The sequence below is a fragment of the Pseudonaja textilis genome, chromosome 3 (genome assembly GCF_049901715.1).
Source record: "Pseudonaja textilis isolate UNSWEBS1 chromosome 3, rPseTex1.2, whole genome shotgun sequence".
Taxonomy (NCBI): Eukaryota; Metazoa; Chordata; class Lepidosauria; order Squamata; family Elapidae; genus Pseudonaja; species Pseudonaja textilis.
Genome location: NC_141992.1, coordinates 16137598 through 16144183, shown reverse-complemented (window position 1 = coordinate 16144183; position 6586 = coordinate 16137598). Strand labels below are relative to the sequence as shown.

General features: G+C 39.3%; 1 long non-coding RNA gene across 1 annotated transcript in view; it reads right to left on the bottom strand.

Moving 5' to 3' along the window:
* Positions 1–6586, bottom strand: part of LOC148126012 (uncharacterized) — a 38248-nt gene that overhangs the window by 16148 nt on the left and 15514 nt on the right. The gene's annotated exons all lie outside the window — the stretch shown is intronic.

Sequence of the window (6586 nt, the reverse complement as noted above, 5' to 3'; positions counted from 1 at the left end):
ACACGAAGAGCAAATAGAGTACAATTATTTATGGAATGTTCTCTTCCTAATTGTAGGTGGTTGACCATATGACTTACGCTTCTTTATCTGTCTAGAGGGAACAAATCAACGGTATAACTTTTCATTTGTTGATGATTCCTTGTACATAGACCTGAAATGGAAAGGTCCCAGAAGCATGTTATCCTTCCTCTGCTAATTGTTTAAATCTACATTTAAGGTACTTCAGAAATCAGTTTGCCCCATCAACTTAATGCACTTTTGCTGATCAACTGTACAAGGGGTCCTTAATTTAAGACCATTCAATGACAGTTCAAAGTTACAACCACCTTGAAAAAGGCGACATCCACAAAGTTAGGACCATCGCTTCACATATACCCCACGGTTACCTGATTGCAATCTGGGCTCTTGGCAACCAGCTCATACTTAAAATGGTTGTGGAGTCTTGGTTTGTGACCTTCCCAGTCAGCTTCCAACAAACAAAGTCCCCTGGGAACTTTGCATTAAAAATGGTCGTAAAAATGGATCTGGTCACATGATAACTCATTTAATGACTGAATCATTTCATAACCAAAATTCCAGTCAGAACTGTTGTAAGTTGAGAACTACACACGTCCACAGTGTTTTGGTAAGTACAACTTCCATGGCAGGCATAACTGCTTTAAGGCATTCGCAGAGTCCTTGGGCATTTGGGACAATGATTACAACGACTGATCACAATAAATTTGAGGCCAATTGTTACACTCACTGAATAATTGTTATACTTGTTTTTAACTGATATTCATTTTGTTACAGATATTTTTATTAACTGGTATACAGTATGGTAGTCAGCTTTGCTCGAACAGCCCTGTGAAAACTTTACATAAATAAATCAATCCTGCAGACCCCAATCCCTTGAGATATTTTAGATATCAAATCAGAAACACTAAAACTTTACTAAAAACTGGAATTTCTACTAAAACAAGGTAATATTATCTGTAAAACTACATGTGGGCATCAGGGAGGTCATCTGGCCAGTAAATGTTCAGCTCCATCCAGTTGCCCCGATTCTACCCCGAACAAGGATTACAAGGTTGTAAAAGGAGTTTTTACTATTGAAAACTTTTACTAACCATTAAAGAAACAAGAAATGGATGGGATTCGAGCAAGTGTCACAAGTTCTTCATAAACAATTCCTAAGCGTGTGTCTTCGAAGCACAAATAAGTAAGTACTGCACTTTTTTCTCCTTTCCCCCTCCCCTTTTGGCTAGTCTTTTCTATGAAATTTTTAAAATATATATTTTTTTAAAAAAATCTACAAATTGCTTATGTTGATTTATGTTTCTGAACAGCCACACAAATCTCTGTACATGATATTTGGCCTGGCACTGAAAAGCAATTTTTCAGAAATTAACTGCCCACTGTAAATAAAAAAAATGGATGAATGATAAAAAAATTTAAAAGGTTACATTTAAAAAGAAAAGTATTGTTGATACTAAACATGACTTAAGCCAGAAGATGGCAGCATTTGTATCTACTGCAGGTTGAAAAAAGAAAGTTTGGAAGGCTTGTTCTAATCAGCCTAAAACTAATAAAAGCGAATTAAAATTACAGGAAATTAAAATTCAAAAGTCCACTTCTTTAAGTGCTTATCAAACTTAGGAAGCTGGAACCATCCAAAAGTCAGATTCCTTCTTTTGGATTTCCTAATAATTATAGATGACAGTCTCAAATTCAGGTGCTTCCTTCTGGTGTTCCAGGATGAATTTAGATACTTCCTAAAGCCATTTATAAGAATAACCTTTTCTGTCAACTGACCAGGCACGCTAATTTCTTCAAAAGAAGAATTGTTTTATTTACATGCTGAGCTTGCAATGAAATATTGGGAGGTGATATGCTCAGCCTGCCAAAGATTTTTTTCAGTATAGCTTTCCATTCCCGGCTCACCTCCAAACTTTAGACAACCTCAACAGCAAGACATATATCCTTCATTTGACTGAGAGATGAGAGAACTTCCTCCGTCCTTTCTCATTTCCTAACATTCTCTTTATAGTTCCACAACAGCATGCAACAATCCTTTCCCCCTTTGTGTCAATATGCCATTTGGCATTGGAAGTGCCATTTTGACCACATAAACATTAGAACTTAGGGTATGTATTCATCAGCATGGGTGTATATGTACTTGTGTGAGATATACAACTTAAAGGTTTCAGGAAAGTAAAAAATGCCCTTTATCCTGCTTTTCATTCAAAACCTTCAATTTCATTCCTTCCTCGTCAGTCTTGTGAGGTAGTCCAGACAAAAAGCATACACTTTATTGTAAGGTTATATTAAGAGAATCTTGCAAAACTGAAAATGCATCTCATCCCAAGTCTGTCTTTACAATATAGGAAAGGCCCCTTTAAGATGTTTGTATGCCAAACTAATCTTACTTCATTCTTTTCAAAGTGACAAAATCAGTGGGCCAGTGAAATGCTCAAGTTTGCTCCAATTTCAGTAGACCACAACCTACTTCTTGATAAGATAGAAAATGTGGATAGACAGTATCACTATCAGATGAATTTGTAACTGGCTGACAAACCACATTCAAATGTGTAGTCCTCAATAGAAACTACATTTACGTGGAAGGAAGTATGCAGTGGGGTACTATCTTAGCCCCAGTACTCTACAACATATTCATGAATGATTTAGATAAGGGAGTAGAAGGGGAACCCCTCAAATTTGCAGATGACCAAACCAGGATGATTAACCAACACTTCGAAAGATAGGATCAAGATCCAGATAGATTTTGACAGACTTGAATACTGGGCCCTATTCAACAAAATGCAATTCAGTGGCTAGAAAAGTAAGGCTGTACACTTAGGCAAGAAAAACCAAATGCACGTTAAAGAATAGGTGGAGCCTGGCTCAACAGTAGTAATTATTGATAGTTATCCACTATCCACTGGAGTCCTAGTGGATAACCACTTAAGTATGAGCCAGCAATTTGCTACAGCCGTCAAAAAAGCTAATGCAGTCCCAGACTGCATCAATAGAAGGGTAATATCAAGAACACATGAAGAATTAGTACCACTATATACTATCTTGCTAAGACCACACCTGGAATACTACGTCCAGTTCTGATCATTACCAAAAAGATGTTGGGACTCTGGAAAGAGTGCCAAGAAGAGCAACAAAGATGATTGGGGTCTTGAGGTCAAAACATAAAATAAACAATTGCAAGAACTAGGTATATCTAGTCTAATAGAAGGACCAGGAGTGACATAGCAGTCTTCCGATATTTGAGACTTGTCACAAAGAAGGAGACATCCTATTCTCCAAAGTATCTAAGGGCAACCCACATAATGGATGGAAACCTATCAAAGAGAGATCCAACCTAGAATTGAGAAATTTCCTGACAGAACAAATAAGCAGTGAAACAACTTGCTTTGAGAAGTTGTGGGCGCTCCAATACTGGAAGTTTTCAATAATACATTCCACAGCCATTTGTCCAGAATAGTATAGGGTCTTCTGCTTGGGCTGGGGTTTGGACTAGAAGACTTCCAAAGTGCCTTCCAACTCTGCAATTCTGTATTCTACCATGTCCTCATGCCTTCTACAAACCCAGATGCCATTTGTCCATTGTCTAATACATGAATCTTTCTCCTCTCTCTCAAGTAATTCCCATATATTAAATTCCTCCAACAGAGTGTGTGTGTGTGTGTGTGTCTGAGAGAGAGAGAGAGAGAGAATATGAGAGTTGGAAGGGACCTTGGAGATCTTCTAATCCGCACACCATCAACTCTGTGAACTAGATTGAGCTAAGAGCAGAACTGTCCCTAGGGTGCCCAGGGAGCTTCTTTTCCAAATAACCAATTTAATTAACAGGTGAAAACTTCCATGTTCTGCAGCCGACTTCATAAGATGACTAGTCTGGCTAGCTTGATGTTGAACCCTAAGGTACCACCATAGATTCGCTTGGATCTCCTGTTAAACCATTTGGTGGCTGAAGTAGACTTGAATGTTGGGGTTTCTTTTCCCAATTCCTTAACTGTCTCATCACACTAGATATCTCCTGTAGCTCTTGCACTATGTAAGATGTCTGCGGGACATGGGTATTTTGAAGCATTATATACTCCAAACAGGAACTGGTTTTTCAAGTGATATAATTTAAAATAGTCTTTTTCAAACTTGGGAACTTTAAGACATGTAGTCTTCAATTCGACATTCTGGGAGTTGACAACCATACATCTTAAAAGTTCCCAAGTTTGAGAATCACTAACCTGAAGGAATTGAAAGACAAAGGAACATTCTACATAAATAACTACTGAGTAATTAATGTCTTCCTGAGCTGAATACGTATGCTAAGTAATTAATCATGAGGAGAAAAACTGTTCACTTTAAGAAGGCAACAATGCCAGCTGTTGCATCTTGTGCTTGACTTACAAATGATATTGCAAACCCAATAATATGTACCAAAAGTTACAAGCCTGGGAAGGCAAGAATTGCTAATCTACATTGGTGGCCTTTCAAGCAGTGTGCAGCAGCAACCAAAAAAGCTAATACAATCCTGGATTATATAAACAGGCATTGAGTCAAGGTCACGTAAAGTATTAGTACTGCTTTATAAAACCCTAGTAAGACCACGCCTGGAGTACTGCAACCAATTTTGGTCACCATACTACAAAAAAGATGTTCAGACTTTGGAAAAAGTTCAGAGAAGAGCAACTAAGATGATCATAGGCCTGGAGACTAAAAAATGAAGGACCAGCTGCAGGATTTGGATGTGGCTAGTCTAAAGAAAAGAAGAACTGGGAGCAACATGATAGCAATATTCCACTATTTGACGGGCTGCCACAAAGAAGAGGGGGTTATTATTCTCCAAAGCACTAGAGGGCAGGACAAGAAACAATGGATGGAAACTAAATCAAGGAGAGAAGCAACCTGGAATTAAGGAGAAACATCCTAACAGTGAGAACAATTAACCAGTGGAACAGCTTTGTCTTCAGAAGTTGTAGGTGCTCCATCACTGGAGGCTTTTAAGAAGAGACCGGACAGCCACTTGACTGGAATGGTATAGGGTCTCCTGCTTGAGCAGGGGGTTGGACTAGAAGACCTCCATGGTCCCTTCCAACTCATTCTACTCTATCCAAGCAACTAGATTGCTTTGTAGGTATACCTCAACTGCAAACACATGAATACCCATGAGATGGCAGCAAGGAGACAACTAAAACTCTGTGATGTCATTCAGGGCCACTCAGCTTTTTGTAGCCCAAATATGCTATGCCTATTTTTTTCCAAAGTGTGTATTAGTGATATGTAATACAGATAGTCTTTGACTTACAACCATTTGTTTAGTAACCAGTTATAATGGCACTGAAAAGGGTAACTTATGACCATCTTGAACCTCAATGGTCGCAGTGGTTAGAGTGCAGTACTGCAAGCTACTCCCACTGCAATTTGGCAGATCGAATCCCACTAGGCTCAAGGTTAACTCAGCCTTCCATTCTTCCGAGGTGGGTAAAATGAGGGCCCAAATTGTTGGAGGCAATAGGCTGACTCTGTAAACCGCTTAGAGAGGGCTGTAATGCACTATAAAGTGGTATATAAGTCTAAGTGCCATTGCTATTGCTATCTTCACACTTACGACCATTGCAAAATCCAGATGCTTGGCACTTGGTATGTATTTATGACGGTTGCAGTGCCCCGGGATCATTTGATCACTTTTTGTGACCTTTTGAAGAGCAAAGCCAATAGGGAAGCCAGACTCCTTGAACCACGTTATTAACAACTGCAGTGATTCACGTAACAATTCCAGCAAGAAAGGCTGCAAAATGGGGCAAAACTCATTTAACGATTGTCTTGCTTAACAACCAAAATTGTGGGCTTAGTTGTGGTTGAGGGCTACCTGTACAAATTCCTAAAAAGTGGAACATAAAAATGTAACAAACCTGGCATCAGCTCGGTACCAATGTTCAGCAAATGCTCATAGATAGTGAAGGCCCTTTTTCTGTGCAGACATTTGGGGTAAATTTCCGCTTGATTCAGTATGATTTCATCATACAGGTAGTCCTCAACATACAACCACAATTGAGCCCCAAACTTATGTTGTTAAGCGAGAAATTTGTTCAGTGTGTTTTGCCCCATTTTACGACTTTTCTTGCCACATTTGTTAAGTGAAATACTGAGTAGCTCCACAGTGCTTTTTCAGCCCTCTCTAAGCGGTTTACAGAGTCAGCCTATTGCCCCCAACAATCTGAGTCCTCATTTTACCGACCTCAGAAGGATGGAAGGCTGAGTCAACCTTCAGCCTGGTGGGATTCGATCTGCCAAATTGCAGGCAGCCGGCAGTCAACATAAGTTGCCTGCAGTACTTCACTCTAACCACTGTGCCATCATGGCTTATATATATATATCCTTTTTAACCCAATGCCAGGTTTGTTAAGTGAATCTGGTTTCCCCGTTTGCTTGTCCGAAGGTTGCAAGAGGGTATCACAAGATCCCAGTACACAGCAGTGGTCATAAATGTGAGTCAGTCATGAAGCATCTGAATGTAAATCAGGAATGGGGATGCTGCAACGGTCGTAAGTGTGAAAAACGGTCATAAGTCACTCCAGTGATGTTATAACTT